The sequence below is a fragment of the Talpa europaea genome, assembly GCF_964194135.1.
Source record: "Talpa europaea genome assembly, chromosome: 2".
NCBI classification, from domain to species: Eukaryota; Metazoa; Chordata; class Mammalia; order Eulipotyphla; family Talpidae; genus Talpa; species Talpa europaea.
This window is the reverse complement of record NC_140068.1, coordinates 106,125,764-106,133,925: the sequence shown is the minus strand read 5'-3', so window position 1 is coordinate 106,133,925 and position 8,162 is coordinate 106,125,764.

Here is an 8,162-nt window from a genome sequence, read left to right as displayed (position 1 = left end):
CCTTTTAACGGAAGACCAAATGTTTGCAAACTGCCCTTGGGACTTGCCTGAAGGAAACTCAGGCATGTCATCTAGGGCTTGGGGGACACGAGTCTGCTGACCATGTTATCAGCTTGATGACCAAGTGTTGTAATCAAAACTAGGCACACACCCCTCAAAGGCACATACCTCCCAAATATGAAGGCGGAGTTGATCTGAACAGACTGTTGGGCGTTGTTGTAGGTCCCATGGATACAGGGTGAATAACATGAAAATGGCCACTTCCTTCAGGAAGTAGAGATTTAGCTGGGAAGGCACACAAATCATTCCAAAGTGTTTCTCTAAAAGCTTATAGCCTTATCAATTGTGGTCTTTTTTTTTTTTCAAAGATTTATTTATTTATACAAGAACCAAGGTACAGGCCAGATATGCGATAGGGTGAGAGGATTCACCAGAGACAGAGCAGGAGCAGAACAGGCAGGCTGACTGCAATACACTGCTGAGGGGAGCAGAGGGTGAGACAGGAGAGGCCTGCTGTGCCACGTGGGTAGCTCCCCAGCCAGCTGGGATTAAACCCGTGCTGCCGAGGCTGCAGACAGCTTCACAGTGCTGCACTCCACCGCCTGTACCACCAAGGAGGCCCACCAATTGTGATCTTGATCAGAACTCTCTTGAATATTTTTTCATTTATTCCCTAAAAATCCTTGGCCTCTCGTTTCCTTCTCTTTGCTTTTAAATCAGGTTTTTTAAAAGCTGTTACTGACCCTGCTGATGTCTGTAGCAACCATCTTCTTACCTTTGCCGCAGTAAGAGTGGTCTGCATTTGTCTTAGTTTGTTCAGTTCTCACCCTTGACTTCTGCAGCCCACTTCCTCCTGCCACTTACTTGACTTTCCCCTGGGGTCCTCCGAGGCCATCTGTAGTCTCTGCAGCACCCAACGCTACAATGTCCCAGAGCACTGTTGGGCTCACTCCTGTCTGCTCAATGTCTCCCTACCCCTCACCTTGTGTCTCCCATGAACTGTAAAAATCTTCCTCAACCTTCCCCTTACACTCAACATAAGCTGAGTCAAATTTTGAAAGATGAAGAAAGTTTTGAGTATTATGTGCATTTCATTTGTGCATTTATTTGGCTCATTGTTTTTTTCCCCCCTTTTTTTGTGGTATGAAATGTTAGACTATATTAGCTTGCAACTTACTCCTGTATATTCTGAACACATTTGTTCACTTTGCTCTTTCCATTCAGTAAATATTTATTCATCGCTTACTTTGTGCAAAGATAGTTCTGTGGGAGATACCCTTTTTCCTTGTCTTTTAAAAAAAGATTTATTTATTTATTTATGCACACAAGAACTGGGGTACAGGCTAGAAGTGTAGGGGGTTAGAGGATTCACCAGAGAAAGACTGGGGGACAGAACAGCTCTACTGAAATACACTTCAGGTGGGAGCACTGGCAGAGACAGGAGAAGTCTGCTGTGCCATGTGGGTGGCTCCCTGGCAAGCTTTACAGTGTTGTGCTTCACCCCTTGCACCACCAGGGAGGCCTGATACCCTTTTTCTTTCTTAACACTTAAGCCATTTTGAATTTCCAATATCACAGTTTACCCAAGCCTACATTTCTAGCTGTGTTCTAGTTCTGGTCATATCGATTGTCTGTTCTTCCTGGTGATTCCTTCCAAATACCCAAGTCTGTGTGTGGGGTGGAGGGGGGTACTCCCTCAGTTTAGAAGGCAAATTGTTGCAATCAGGCCAAGTACTCTCTCTGACCATAATGCAATAAAGTTAGAAAGCAACTATAAGAAAAAATAAAAACAGGGAAAATTATGACTATATGGAGATTAAGTAATATGCTACTCAGTGGTTAATGGATAAAAGAGGGAGTTAAATAGAAATAAAAAATTACTTTGAAATGAACAAAAATGAGAATAGGAGAAACGAGAATTTATAGGATACAGTAAAAGTTGCATCTTCTCCTGAGAGAAGATAGTTGCATTACAGGTCCATATTAGGAAGCAAGAAATAACTCCAAATAAACAACTTAATAGTACACCTAAAGCAACTTGCAGAAGAGGAACACACATGCTCAAATTAGTAGAAATCTTAATCCCCCTACGATCAGGAACAAGAGTGGAATAAGTGACATGGAAATCAGTGACATGGAAATCAAAAAGGCTTTAATAATCAGTGAAACTAAAAGTTGGTTTTTTGAGGAGATAAACAAAATAGAAAAACCTCTAGCTAATAAAGAAGAGAGGAAATAAAGAGAATCACATGAAAGCAGACATTCCCACAGCACAGAAATACAAGGGATCATAGCTATGAACAACTACATGCCAATAAATTCAATAACCTTGAAGAAATGGATAAATTTCAGATCAATGTGGTCCACCGGTACTAACCCAGGAGAAATAGATGAGCTGAACTAACTGCCTACACACATGGACACTGAATCAACAATAAAAAATCTCCCAAAAAGAAAACGCAGGAGCAGATGGCTTACAAGTGATTTTTATTAAACCTTTGAAGAATAGCTAATGTCTACCTTGTTCACATTTTTCTTTAAAACTATAAGAAGAGGGTGTCCCCTAATAATATTTTATGATACATTACCCTAGTACCAAACCCAGCTAAAAACAGCACAAAAAAAGATAATTATAAGCCAATGTCCTTGATAAACACCAACACAAAAATCTTCAACAAAATAGTAGCAAATTGAATTCAGCAGTGTGTCTCAAGGACTATACATCATGATCAACTGGGATTTATCCCAGAGATGCATGGATGGTTTAATACACATAAAGCAATCTATATAATACACCATATCAACAAAAGTAAAGATAAAAATATGAAAAAATCAAGATACAGAAAAAGCAGATGGTAAAATCCAGCACCCACTTAAGATAAAAACAATAAATAAGGGCCTCCGTTGGTGGCACAGGCAGTTGAGCGCAGCGCTGTGAAGCTGTCCACAGCCTCTGCAGTGCCGGTTCCATCGTGCGAACAGACCTCTCCTGTCTCACCTGCTGCTCCCCTCAGCAGCGTGTTTTGTCAGTCTGCCTATTCTGTTCCCCGCTCTGTCTCTGGAAAATCCTCTCATCCTCCTGTGCACTTGGCCTGCACCCCGGTTCTTCTGTAAGTGAATAAATAAATCTTTAAAAATAATAATAAATAAGATGGGAATAAAGGAAGCTACCTCGTCGTAACACAGACTGTATATAACAAATCAACAGCCAATGTGATTGTGGCAAAAATTAAAAATTCTCCCCTTAAGATTAGGAAAAATACAAGGATGCCCACTGTCACCACTGCTGTGTAACTTAGTATTAACCTTTGTCCAGAGTTATCAATAAAAATAGGAAATAAGGGGAGTACAAGTTGGAAAAGAAATGAAACTGTCACGATTTGAAAATGATATTAGATACAGCAAACTCTACAGACTCCACCACAAAGTTATCAAAACAAATGTATACAACAGAATGGCAGGGTACAAAATCAACAAACAAAAGTCTGGTCTTTTTATACACAAATAGTATACAAGAAACAAAAGAAATCAAGAAAGTAATTCTTTATAATTGCTCCAAAACGCGTTAAATACATCAGAATTGGCCTCACTAAAGAGGGAAAGGACCTGTGCATTGAGAACTACGAGGTGTTACTGAAGGACTTAGACAGCAACATAAGGAGATGGAAGCATGTCCCACACGCAACACGGGGAGAATCGATACAATCAACATGACTATTTTGTCTTAAAAAACCTATAACGCTAATGCAATCCCCATCAAAATACCAGCAATATTTTTTACAGTTATTGAACAAAAAATATTAAAATTTATATGTAACCCAGAAGACCCTGAATTGCAGAAGCAATGCTGAGTAAAATAAAACTGGAAACATAGATACCATTACCTGATTTCAAACTTCACTACAAGCTGTGGGTCTGCTAGACTTAAGTGGCTGCTAGACTTAAGCAGCCTGGCCAGCCACCATTATGGTTACCTGCAGTTCTGTATTCCTATACAAAGGTCAGAACTGTCCAGTCACAGTCATATGAGCCAAACCTTACAAGGACCCTTTCATATAATTCAAGAGCAGAAAGCTGGATCACTCTGGGAAGGGTGTGTATCATGAGGTATGACTGGGAATGCCCGGGGGCTGAGGATGGATGCATAAACTTACTCCCGACTCGTACATCATGAGGTATGACCAGGAACACCCAGGGGCCCAAGGACTGACTGTATGACAAGGGACCCCAGAAGCTGATCAGTGGAATGCCTTGCTGATAAGATTAGGACCATGGCCGGGGATCTGGGGTCTAGTTTTGATTACAACACTTGGTCATCAAGCTGATAACATGGTCAGCAGACTCGTGTCCCCCAAGCCCTAGATGACATTCCTGAGTTTCACCCATCCTTTTCTCCTTGTCCTCCTAACACACGTAGCAGATGCTCTGTGATTATTCTATCAATAAAAACGGCCAGGATCTTGCTCTCAGCAGCATCCTGCCTTGTGCAGCCTGCTCCACAACTCCCGTGTCTTTATCAGTGTGGTGTTGCATGATGCATGTGCATTCAGGACTTAATCTATGATAAAGCAGCTATGACCTTGATTAGGATAAGTACAGACTCTACAATAAATAGTGTTGGGAAAATTGGAAAGCCTACATAAAAGAATGACCTTGGGCCACTCTAACTTCATATGCAAAACCTCCAAATGGTTGAAATATCTAGATATAAGTCTGCAACAATAAAATATATAGAAGAAAACACCCAAGGACTGTTCTCTCCACAGGGGTCAGCAACTCTGCTAGTGTAAGTCAGGATGTGCCTTTGCCTCCCTTAAAATGCTCCAGGGGCTCCACCTCACTCCTGGGGAGCCTCTAGAATTGTGAGCACCTGAGCACAGGGATCGTGGATTACTGAGGTCAAAGTTGCATCCCCAGCATAAAAAGTCATAGTCATAAAAAGTGCATAGTAGGCATAAATAGTTTTGAAGGAATGAGTAAACCATGATTTATTAAAAACTGCATTGCATTGCATAAAAATCATAAAGTGAGCAACACCAAAAAAGATTAGGAAAGATTTTTATCTCATGCAACTAGCATACAAATCAGCTCATAAATTCATTCCAGTGGGAAAAATACCACCTGCTTGTCTGTTGCACAGTGGCATCTGTGTATGCGTCCATCACTGCATAACAAGTTGCCACAACTTTGTGGCTCAAAACAACATCCATTCATTGACTTTCAGTTCCTTCGTCAGAAATCCAGGCCTAGCATGGGTGGGGTCTCTCATCTTGAGCTCAGGATCCTCCTCCAGGCTTATGCAGAGATTGTCAGGAGAATTCAGTTCTTGTAGTTGCAGGACTGAGATCCCTCATTCCCTACCAGCTGTCAATGTGGAGCCAGGGGAGGGCTGCTCCCAACTCCTGGTGGCCACGGCATTCTTTGCTGGGTTGACCCTTCATTCTCAAAGTTCACAATGGAGAAAATCCCACCTTAAGTCCCTCTCACACTTCGAACCACGTTGCTCAGGAAAAACCCAGTCCTTTCAAGGGCTCACCTTGATACAGGGCAGCAAGGGGCACTAAAGCTGGCCAAGGACACTGCCAAGATAGTTTACTAGTCACTGTCTGAGTTCTTCACCAGCGCGCACAATTGCAAGACTACTCAGGCTCAGAGAAGAACAATAGTAGGATTTATTTAACAAATCAGGAAAAACAGAGTTACTGAGGCCAAAAATGGCCTTTACCTCACCCGAAGCAGTGTCCAGTGTTTTTCAGTCCTAAGCAAAAGTTGCAAAAATGGCATCTTCCCGCCACTGAGGACAAGGAGTTCCTCTCCTGAACAACAGGCCACGTGTCTAAGATGGCCTCTTCCTGCCTTTGCTGAGCACGCGGCATGTGGCATCCAGACTCTAGGCCAGGTTCCAACTCACGCAAACAGCAGAAGACACACAGGAGACTCTCCTTGAGCTGCTGAGATGCCCCAGCACAGCACCAGACAAGCGACATTCAAGACAGAGCTTCAGCGACCGAATGACCTGACAAACAGCCACACTCATGCAGTTCAGGGAGGCGCACAGCCCCAGCAAGTGTTCGCCTTCTCTGCCAGGCTGTAACAGCAGCAAAAGCAGGAGCAATTTCAGTGGCTTGGTTAATTTCAAAGCCTCTAAACATTTTCACTCCAAGGTTGGCTGTTGGAGGCCTCTACCTTCAGAGGCCCACAACAGCTTTCTGGAAGATTGGCACGGTGGGGGCCAATATGCACTCACCCCAAATGCTAAAGATCCAAAACAGCTGAAATCCTAAAGACTGAATGATTCCATGTCCCCTTCTGCAGTCCTTTATATGTCTTATCAGTCAACCCACCCCAAAATGCGATACTTTTTAGCATCTTCCTGGGGCTGTCTAACCTCATCAGCAACCCCCTCCAAGGGGCACCACCTGTAACAGTCTTTTGGCTTCAGCCATAGGTTACAACCTGATTAGGACAATCCAACCCAGGTTAATCCCATGTTAATGTCTATAAAATTCTGCAACAACAAAAAAATCTTCGGTAATGACTTCGTCCAGGGCCTTGCAGGTTTGTTCTCATCTTCCCGTCCAAGACCTCTCCGAAACCACGCTCCACCAGACCCTCAGTCAGGCCAGGAAGCATCCTGGCTTGAACCCCCTATCTGTGTTTAGTGGAGACAGAGTTGCTGGAGCAGTGCTGTGTGTCATGAGCCTGCCTTTGGCCAATCCAGACCTCAGTTGGGAAAAAAAAAATAACCTAGCTCCTGGAACATATGGGTTTCCAGTGATCAATACAAGTTCTACCCAGGAGTATAGATGACAGCACCCTGAAGAAAGAAGGCCCAGACTTCTAAATGAGTATTTCACTGTAAAGTTACTTAAGAGGAAGGTTGTCCAGAAGCCATCCACACAATTTTCCACTTAACCAGGAGGAGATACTTCCCTCTAAGAGAACAAAATCATTTTGGTGTTTTCTGTTGGAGGTTACACTGATTAATAAATATCAGAATCTTGAGGGGTGGGGAATCTGGTTTATACTGCAAAAATCCCTTCACAGCAGCATCCACAATGGTGTTTAATTGAATAAATGGGAGGAAGGTAATAACTGGGTGGTATCATGGACCATTGCTGAATCAGCCTACTATGGTCTAGTTAGTCCATTGTGTTTGATTGAGTCACAGTTGGAAATGGAAGTTCAAGGAAGTATAGTTATGAGTGGCAATAAAGTATGTCCTATTAGCCTTGGAAATTCTTCTAATGTCTTAAAACCAAATGACATGTTTAATTATTACGATTTATTTTATTTACTTATGCATACAAGAACTGGAGGGTAGGCCAAAGGTGTGGGGGTGAGAGGATTCACCAGAGACATAGAGGGAATAGAACAGGTGGATCTACTGAAATGCACTGCTGAGGGGAGCAATGAGTGAGCAAGGAGAGGTATGCTGTGCCATGTGGGTCGGCTCCCTGTCCAGGGATCAAATTCATGCTGTAGGGGGTTTCAGGGGTTCAGGAGATGTGTGAGAGGAGACAGAATAGGGGTGTGCAGACACACTCATTTCTGGTGGAGAGAAGAGTGAAGGTCACTTGGTGACAGACACAGACAGGGAAAGTGACAAAGTGAGATTAGTCAGGCAGGTGGTGGAGGTGAGTCTGAGAGATGAAGATGGGAGGAGAGGGGTTGGCTGTTTCCCTTGGGCTCTGTCGACAGAGATGAGGAGGTATGGGGTGGCCGGGTGTCAGGTCTAGGGTGTGGACCCTTTCTTGGCCCCGATCCTGGGCAGAGTGCCTGACAGAGGACGGGGTCTCAGAGATGGTCATGAGTCCACTCCAGCCCTGGGGGCAGGGAGATGCTCACCCCTGCTCTCAGGTTGGCCTGGCCCTGCTGTTGGAGGTGACATCAGGGTGCCAGGAGTGAGCCCTGGCACTGGGCCCCTTTTCCTTCCTGCTGAGGGAACAGAAAGCCTTGGGTGGACCTAGGGGACCTGTGCTCTCTGTCCCAGTAGTCTGTGTGCAGATCCACACCTTGGAGTGTTGTGTAAACAGTGAGATATTCTTTCCACCTCCAGATGATTTTATTCAAAAATTGAGTTTCAGGACCTCCCTGGTGGAGTAGGCGGTTGAACGCAGAGTTGTGAAGCTGTCCACAGTCTCTGCAGTGCAGGTTCGATC